This window comes from Manis pentadactyla, chromosome 7, assembly GCF_030020395.1.
Source record: "Manis pentadactyla isolate mManPen7 chromosome 7, mManPen7.hap1, whole genome shotgun sequence".
Lineage (NCBI taxonomy): Eukaryota > Metazoa > Chordata > Mammalia > Pholidota > Manidae > Manis > Manis pentadactyla.
In genome coordinates this window covers 119,519,337-119,527,736 of record NC_080025.1, presented here as the reverse complement: position 1 = coordinate 119,527,736, position 8,400 = coordinate 119,519,337, and positions in this window count along the sequence as shown.

Below are 8,400 nucleotides of genomic sequence, written 5' to 3'. Positions count from 1 at the left end.
AGCATTGACTCCCCTATACAGAATTTTATTGTCGTTAACAACCATTTGATCAATAAATATGAGAGATGCCCTCACAAAAAAAAATAAATAAATAAATAAATAAATAAATAAATACCAAAAAAATTTTGTATACTCTTTTAAACCAAACATCACATTATAAGTATTTTCCCACATTGCTAAACAATCTTTATAATTATATTTTTCAATGTCTTAAGTTTGTTTTTGTTTCCTTTAAGACTTAGATTTTTTCATAGGTAATGTATGCACATGGAATAAAATTTAAAAGGTACAAAAAAAAGATATTTGGAAGTTTATACACAAAGTTGAAAATTCTTGTTGATAGATGCAAGATAAAATATTTTTCTGTGTTTCAACTATTTGTCTTGAAATGTAATTATTTGAGCTCCAGGGAAGATGATTGCTACATAAGAAATGATATAATCCATATTTTGCATAAGATTGGTTCTTTTCAACAATTTAAACCTGGAAGGGTAGTTAGGAGCAGTAGGGTGATCAGCACTGACATAAAGCATGAGGATAAATACACATTTCTGCACAAAACATATTTGAAATCTAACAGCACTTTTTATTTAAGTATTGACTAAGTTATTTGATGTATAATTTTGATGACTCTCAAATTTGTGTTTTTCCTAGTTCAGGAATATAACAAAATACTCAAAAGTTCATTCTTATGTACTTGCTCATTAACTTCAACCTGATATAGTAAGTATGGCCCAGAGGAAACACCATCATTGATGACTTCAGTGTCCAGAGTCTGGGTTCCCCCACGTGCAGTCCCGGGAAGCGCAAGTGAAGAACTGGGGACAGTGGGACAGAAAAAAGCCGGTAAAGAATTATGAATGAAGGAGTTGCTTCTAAGGGCAATTAAAGCTCAGCCTTGCCAGGGTGTGGGGGCCCTCTGAGAAATGCTGTGGAACAAACCCGGCATCGTCTCACCAGAGTGCAGACTGACTGTACCATTCACCTGCTGTCATTACGCACTGGACTGGCATTGTTCTCAAAGGTGACAGTGCCTCCACACCACCAAATTGTATCTGATGGTGGGGAGGAAGCCCCCTTGGGGCTGGAGAGAGTCCTCAGGCAGAGGAGGGAGAGAAATGCAGGGTGAAGAAGCAGTGGGTATGTTGGAAACCATCTGCCTCTACCTGGTGAGCTCAGAGGGCCCAAGGCAAATGAGCTGTTTCATCAGTAGCATCTGCCACACTCTACTTTGTATCTATTTTACTTTATTTGTTTATCCATTCATTCAATATTTATGGGACGCCTTTCATTGGGGAAGATCTGTTCTAAATGCTTGGAAAACAGCAGTCAACAAAACAAAATCCTCACTCTTATGGAAATTTTATTCCAGTGGGGAAGACAGATGTTAAAATAAAAAGAGCACATGAATATATAATTAAGTGACATAGATAGAATTATTAGGATTGAGATAGTAAAACTGTCTACACCCCCCTTTTCCACCTCCCCAAGCACCTGGGAATGACATCCAGCAGGTTTTGGTTCACTGTAGGGTTTGCCCTAAAGGTACCTGAAAACAATGAAACAGACTGCCTCTTTAATTAAATTGTTGAATTTTTATATGTTACAGATAATGTAGAATGATTAATGGATTATTCAAGATGTTTGATTAAGTGATAATTACACTCCTGCCGACTTTAAGAGAAGTAGTGATTTACCTTTAAGTTTTGTTTTGATTCTTGATTCAACTTGCAGAAATTCTTAGCATGATTTAGAATTAAATGATAACATTTGAGATATTTCATGTCACCAAAGAATATACTTTGATTCAAACTGGATTTACCCTTTTTCTCAGGAAATCTCATAAACTGTGTACACAGCATATGTATTTATTATTAAATCTCTAGCCCTCACATAATACCTGATGTGCAATAGGTACTACCTCAACTGTCCAAAGTATATATGTGTGGACTTATTTTTTTTTTTTAGATAAATATTTTTTATTGAAGGGTAGTTGACACACAGTATTACATTAGTTTCAGGTGTACAACACAGTGATTCAACATTTATATACATGATAATTCTAGGTACCAGCTATCACCATACCAAGTTGTTGCAATATGTTGACTATATTCCTTATGCTATACATTACATCCCGGTTACTTATTTATTTTACAATTGGAAGTGTATATACATATATGTATATATATATTTTTTTTGGTGAGGACATCTCTCATATTTATGGATCAAATGGTTAACAACAATAAAATTCTGTATAGGGGGGGTCAATGCTCAATGCACAATCATTAATCCACCCCAAGCCTAATTTTCGTCAGTCTCCAATCTTCTGAAACACAACGAACAATTTCTTACATGGAGTACAAATTCTTAGTGAATAAGTTACATGGTGAACAGTACAAGGGCAGTCATCACAGAAGCTTTCGGTTTTGCTCATGCATTATGAACTATAAACAGTCAGTTCAAATATGAATACTCATTTGATTTTTATACTTGATTTATATGTGGGTACCACATTTTTCTCTTTATTATTATTATTTTTAATAAAATGCTGAAGTGGTAGGTAGATACAGGATAAAGGTAGAAAACATAGTTTAGTACTGTAAGAGAGCAAATGTAGATGATCAGGTGTGTGCCTGTAGACTATGTGTTAATCCAAGCTAGACAAGGGCAATAAAACATCCACGGATACAGAAGATTTCTCTCAGAACAGGGGGGGCGAGGTTCTAAGCCTCACCTCTGTTGATCCCCATTTTCTCACCTGATGGCCCCTCTGCGACTGTGCCTGTCTTAGGTTGTTCCTCCCTTGAGGAATCTTACCCGTCTCTGCCTAACCAGTCATCTTCCGGGGCCATACAGGGAAATGTTAAGTTGGTAAGTGAGAGGGAAGCCTTATTGTTTGAAAAGGTTAGCTTTTTACTTCTTTGCATATTTATGCCCTGTGGCTTCTATGCCCAGCATTTGTCTTGAGGTGTCTTTACCACTTGGAAGAATTATGATACTCGGTAAATTCTATATGTGGCACGAATTCTATTTAAGGGTTGTAATTAGGAAGGAAGAAGAAAAGCTATAGAAGTAGCAGGGGGAAGAAAACCTGGGAAGATTGATTATTTCTTTGACATATCTTCTTGTAGAGTAACTTCAGCATGTATAGGTTTTAAGCTACTAATTAAATTGCGCACATACATTAACATAATAGGAGTATAGTTACATAACCAAAGCATACCTGTAATTACCAGCCATCTCCAGTGAAACCAAGAAAACCAGTTAGGCACCTTAGGCATTTGTGAAAACTTATCTATGATATGGTGGATATTGTCCAACTGAACTTGAACAGTCTGAGAGAATTCAGACAAATTAAAACAACCCAATCCTGGGTACTGTTCACATCCCATATGTTCTTTTAACAGTAAACAGTCTGTAGTTGTAAGATTTTGGAGCACTACAATTTGCACTTCTCCTAATTCTTGGTTGAGTTCCAATAGTATAGATCCAGTCAAATTTGTTGTTTTACTGTACGCACAGGCCAGCTTAGATATCTCCTTCTTCATTCCCATGGCAAGTCCAGGAACAGTGGGATGAGTGCATCCACACCTGTAGCAGTGCGTGGATCTTTTTGGGGGTTTTTTGATGATCATCTTCTGGCCTGAGTCTTCCAGAGAGTGCTGATGTTGGAAGGTCATTTTCATATCGTATCTTAGTTCATTTTTGGGGTAGCCAACTTAGGCTTTGATCCTCTGCATAAACACAAACAGACCCTTCGCCTACACTTTTATATGCCCTTTATACCCTTGTGTAGAACTCATTGGAGGTCACCACACAAGAACTGCTTTTCTTTTTTTTATCATTAATCTACACTTACATGATGAATACTTTGTTTACTAGGCTCACCCCTATCCCAGGTCCCCCCTATATACCCCTTTACAGTCACTGTCCATCAGCGTAGCAAAATGTTGTAGAATCACTACTTGTCTTCTCTGTGTTGCACAGCCCTCCCTTTTCTCCCACCCGTCTATGCATGCTAATCTCAATGTCCCCCTTTTATCCCCCCCTTATCCCTCCCTACCAAGCCATCCTCCCCAGTCCCTCTCCATTTGGTACCTGTTAGTCCATTCTTGAGTTCTGTGATTCTGCTGCTGTTTGGTTCCTTCAGTTTTTCCTTTGTTCTTATACTCCACAGATGAGTGAATCATTTGGTATTTCTCTTCCTCTGCTTGGCTTGTTTCACTGAGCATAATACCCTCCAGCTCCATCCATGTTGCTGAAAATGGTAGGATTTGCCCTTTACTTATGGCTGAGTAGTATTCCATTGTGTATATGTACCGCCTCTTCTTTATCCATTCATCTATCGATGGACATTTAGGTTGCTTCCAATTCTTGGCTATTGTAAATAGTGCTGCGATAAACATAGGGGTGCACTGGTCTTTCTCATACTTGATTGCTGCATTCTTAGGGTAAATTCCTATTAGTGCAATTCCTGGGTCAAATGGTAAGTCAGTTTTGAGCATTTTGATGTACCTCCATACTGCTTTCCACAATGGTTGAACTAATTTACATTCCCACCAGCAGTGTAGGAGGGTTCCCCTTTCTCCACAGCCTCGCCAACATTGTTGTTTGTCTTTTGGATGGCAGCCATCCTTACTGGTGTGAGGTGATACCTCTTTGTAGTTTTAATTTGCATTTCTCTGATAATTAGCGATATGGAGCATTTTTTCATGTGTCTGTTGGCCATCTGTATTTCTTTTTTGGAGAACCTTCTGTTCAGTTCCTCTGCCCATTTTCTAATTGGGTTATTTGTTTTTTGTTTGTTGAGGCATGTGAGCTCTTTATATATTCTGGACATCAAGCCTTTATTGGATGTGTCATTTTCAAATATATTCTCCAATACTGTAGGGTTCCTTTTTGTTCTACTGATGGTGTCTGTCGCTGTTCAGAAGCTTTTCAGCTTAATATAGTCCCACTTGTTCATTTTTGCTGCTGTTTTCCTTGCCCGGGGAGATAAATTCAAGAAGAGGTCACTCATGTTTATGTCTAAGAGATTTTTGCCTATGTTTTTTTCCAAGAGTTTAATGGATTCGTGACTTCCATTCAGGTCTTTGATCCGTTTTGAGTTTACTTTTGTATATGGGGTTAGACAATGGTCCAGTTTCATTCTCCTACAGGTAGCTGTCCAGTTTTGCCAGCACCATCTGTTGAAGATACTGTCATTTCGCCATTGTATGTCCATGGCTCCTTTATCAAATGTTAATTGACCATATATGCTTGGGTTAATGTCGGGAGTCTCTAATCTGTTCCACTTGTCTGTGGCTCTGTTCTTGTGCCAGTACCAAATTGTCTTGATTACTATGGCTTTATAATAGAGCTTGATGTTGGGGAGTGAGATCCCGCCTACTTTATTCTTCTTTCTCAGGATTGCTTTGGCTATTTGGGGTCTTTGGTGGTTCCATATGAATTTTTGAATTATTTGTTCCAGTTCATTGAAGAATGTTGGTGGTAGTTTCATAGGGATTGCATCAAATCTGTATATTGCTTTGGGCAGGATGGCCATTTTGATGATACTAATTCTTCCTAGCCACGAGCATGGGATGAGTTTCCATCTGTTAGTGTCCCCTTTAATTTCTCTTAAGAGTGACTTGTAGTTTTCAGAGTATAAGTCTTTCACTTCTTTGGTTAGGTTTATTCCTAGGTATTTATTTTTTTTGATGCCATTGTGAATGGAGTTGTTTTCTTGATTTCTCTTTCTGTTAGTTCATTGTTTGTGTATGGGAAAGCCACGGATTTCTTTGTGTTGATTTTGTATCCTGCAACTTTGCTGTATTCCGATATCAGTTCTAGTAGTTTTGGGGTGGAGTCTTTAGGGTATTTTATGTACAGTATCATGTCATCTGCAAATAGTGACAGTTTAACTTCTTCTTTACCAATCTGGATTCCTTGTAATTTTTTGTTTTGTCTGATTGCCGTGGCTAGGACCTCTAGTACTATGTTAAATAACAGTGGGGAGAGTGGGCATCCCTGTCTAGTTCCTGAACTCAGAGGAAAAGGTTTCAGCTTCTCGCTGTTCAATATAATGTTGGCTGTGGGTTTTTCATAGATGGCCTTTATTATGTTGATGTACTTGCCCTCTATTCCCATTTTGCTGAGAGTTTTTATCATGAATGGATGTTGAACTTTGTCAAATGCTTTTTCAGCATCTACGGAGATGATCATGTGGTTTTTGTCTTTCTTTTTGCTGATGTGGTGGATGATGTTGATGGACTTTCGAATGTTGTGCCATCCTTGCAACTCTGGAATGAATCCCGCTTGGTCAGGGTGTACTATCCTTTTGATGTATTTTTGAATTCAGTTTGCTAATATTTTATTGAGTATTTTTACATCTACGTTCATCAGGGATATTGGTCTGTAGTTTTCTTTTTGGTGGGGTCTTTGCCTGGTTTTGGTATTTGGGTGATATTAGCTTAATAGATTGAGTTTGGGAGTATCCCCTCCTCTTCTATTTTCTGGAAAACTTTAAGGAGAATGGGTATTATGTCTTCCCTGTATGTCTGATAAAATTCTGAGGTAAATCCATCTGGCCTGGGGGCTTTGTTTTTTGGTAGTTTTTTGATTACCGCTTCAATTTCGTTGCTGGTTATTGGTCTGTTTAGATTTTCTGTTTCTTTCTGGGTCAGTCTTGGAAGGTTGTATTTTTCTAGGAAGTTATACATTTCTCCTAGGTTTCCCAGCTTGTTAGCATATAGGTTTTCATAGTATTCTCCAATAATTCTTTGCATTTCCGTGGGGTCCGTCATGATTTTTCCTTTCTTGTTTCTGATACTGTTGATTTGTGTTGACTCTCTTTTCCTCTTAATAAGTCTGGCTAGAGGCTTATCTATTTTGTTTATTTTCTCGAAGAACCGGCTCTTGGTTTCATTGATTTTTGCTATTGTTTTATTCTTCTCAATTTTATTTATTTCCTCTCTGATCTTTATTATGTCCCTCCTTCTGCTGACCTTAGGCCTCATTTGTTCTTCTTTTTCCAATTTCGATAATTGTGACATTGGACCATTCATTTGTGATTGTTCTTCCTTCTTTAAATATGCTTGGATTGCTATATACTTTCCTCTTAAGACTGCTTTTGCTGTGTCCCACAGAAGTTGGGGCTTTGTGCTGTTGTTGTTGTTGTTTGTTTCCATATATTGCTGGATCTCCAGTTTGATTTCGTCATTGATCCATTGATTATTTAGGAGCGTGTAGTTAAGCCTCCATGTGTTTGTGAGCCTTTTTGCTTTCTTTGTACAGTTTGTTTCTAGTTTTATGCCTTTGTGGTCTGAAAAGTTGGTTGGTAGGATTTCAATCTTTTGGAATTTACTGAGGCTCTTTTTGTGGCCTAGTATGTGGTCTATTCTGGAGAATGTTCCATGTGCACTTGAGAAGAATGTGTATCCTGTTGCTTTTTGATGTAGAGTTCTGTAGATGTCTATTAGGTCCGTCTGTTCTAGTGTGTTGTTCAGTGCCTCTGTGTCCTTACTTATTTTCTGTCTTGTGGATCTATCCTTTGGAGTGAGTGGTGTGTTGAAGTCTCCTAGAATGAATGCATTGCATTCTATTTCCTCCTTTAGTTCTGTTAATATTTGTTTCAGGTATGTTGGTGCTCCTGTATTGGGTGCATTTGTATTTATAATGGTTATATCCTCTTGATGGACTGAGCCCTTTATCATTATGTAATGTCCTTCTTTGTCTTTTGTTACTTTCTTTATTTTGAAGTCTGTTTTGTCTGATACCAGAATTGCAACACCTGCTTTCTTCTCTTTGTTGTTTGCATGAAATATCTTTTTCCATCCGTTGACTTTAAGTCTGTGAATGTCTTTGGGTTTGAGGTGAGTCTCTTCTAAGCAGCATATGATGGATCTTGCTTTTTTATCCATTCTGTTACTCTGTGTCTTCTGATTGGTGCATTCAGTCCATTTACATTTAGGTGATTATTGAAAGGTATGAATTTATTGCCATTGCAGGCTTTAAGTTTGTGGTTACCAAAGGTTCAGGGTTAGCTTCTTTACTATCTTACTGTCTAACTTAACTCGATTGTTGAGCTTTTATAAATACGGTCTGATGATTCTTCATTTCTCTCCCTTCTTATTCCTCCTCCTCCCTTCTTCATATGTTGGGTGTTTTTTTCTGTGCTCTTTTTAGGAGTGCTCCCATCTAGAGCAGTCCCTGTAGGATGCCCTGAAGAGGTGGTTTGTGGGAGGCAAATTCCCTCAACTTTTGCTTATCTGGAAATTGTTTAATCCCTCCTTCATATTTAAATGATATTCGTGCTGGATATAGTAGTCTTGGTTCGAGGCCCTTCTGTTTCATTGCATTAAGTATATCATGCCATTCTCTTCTGGCCTGTAGGGTTTCTGTTGAGAAGTCTGATGATAG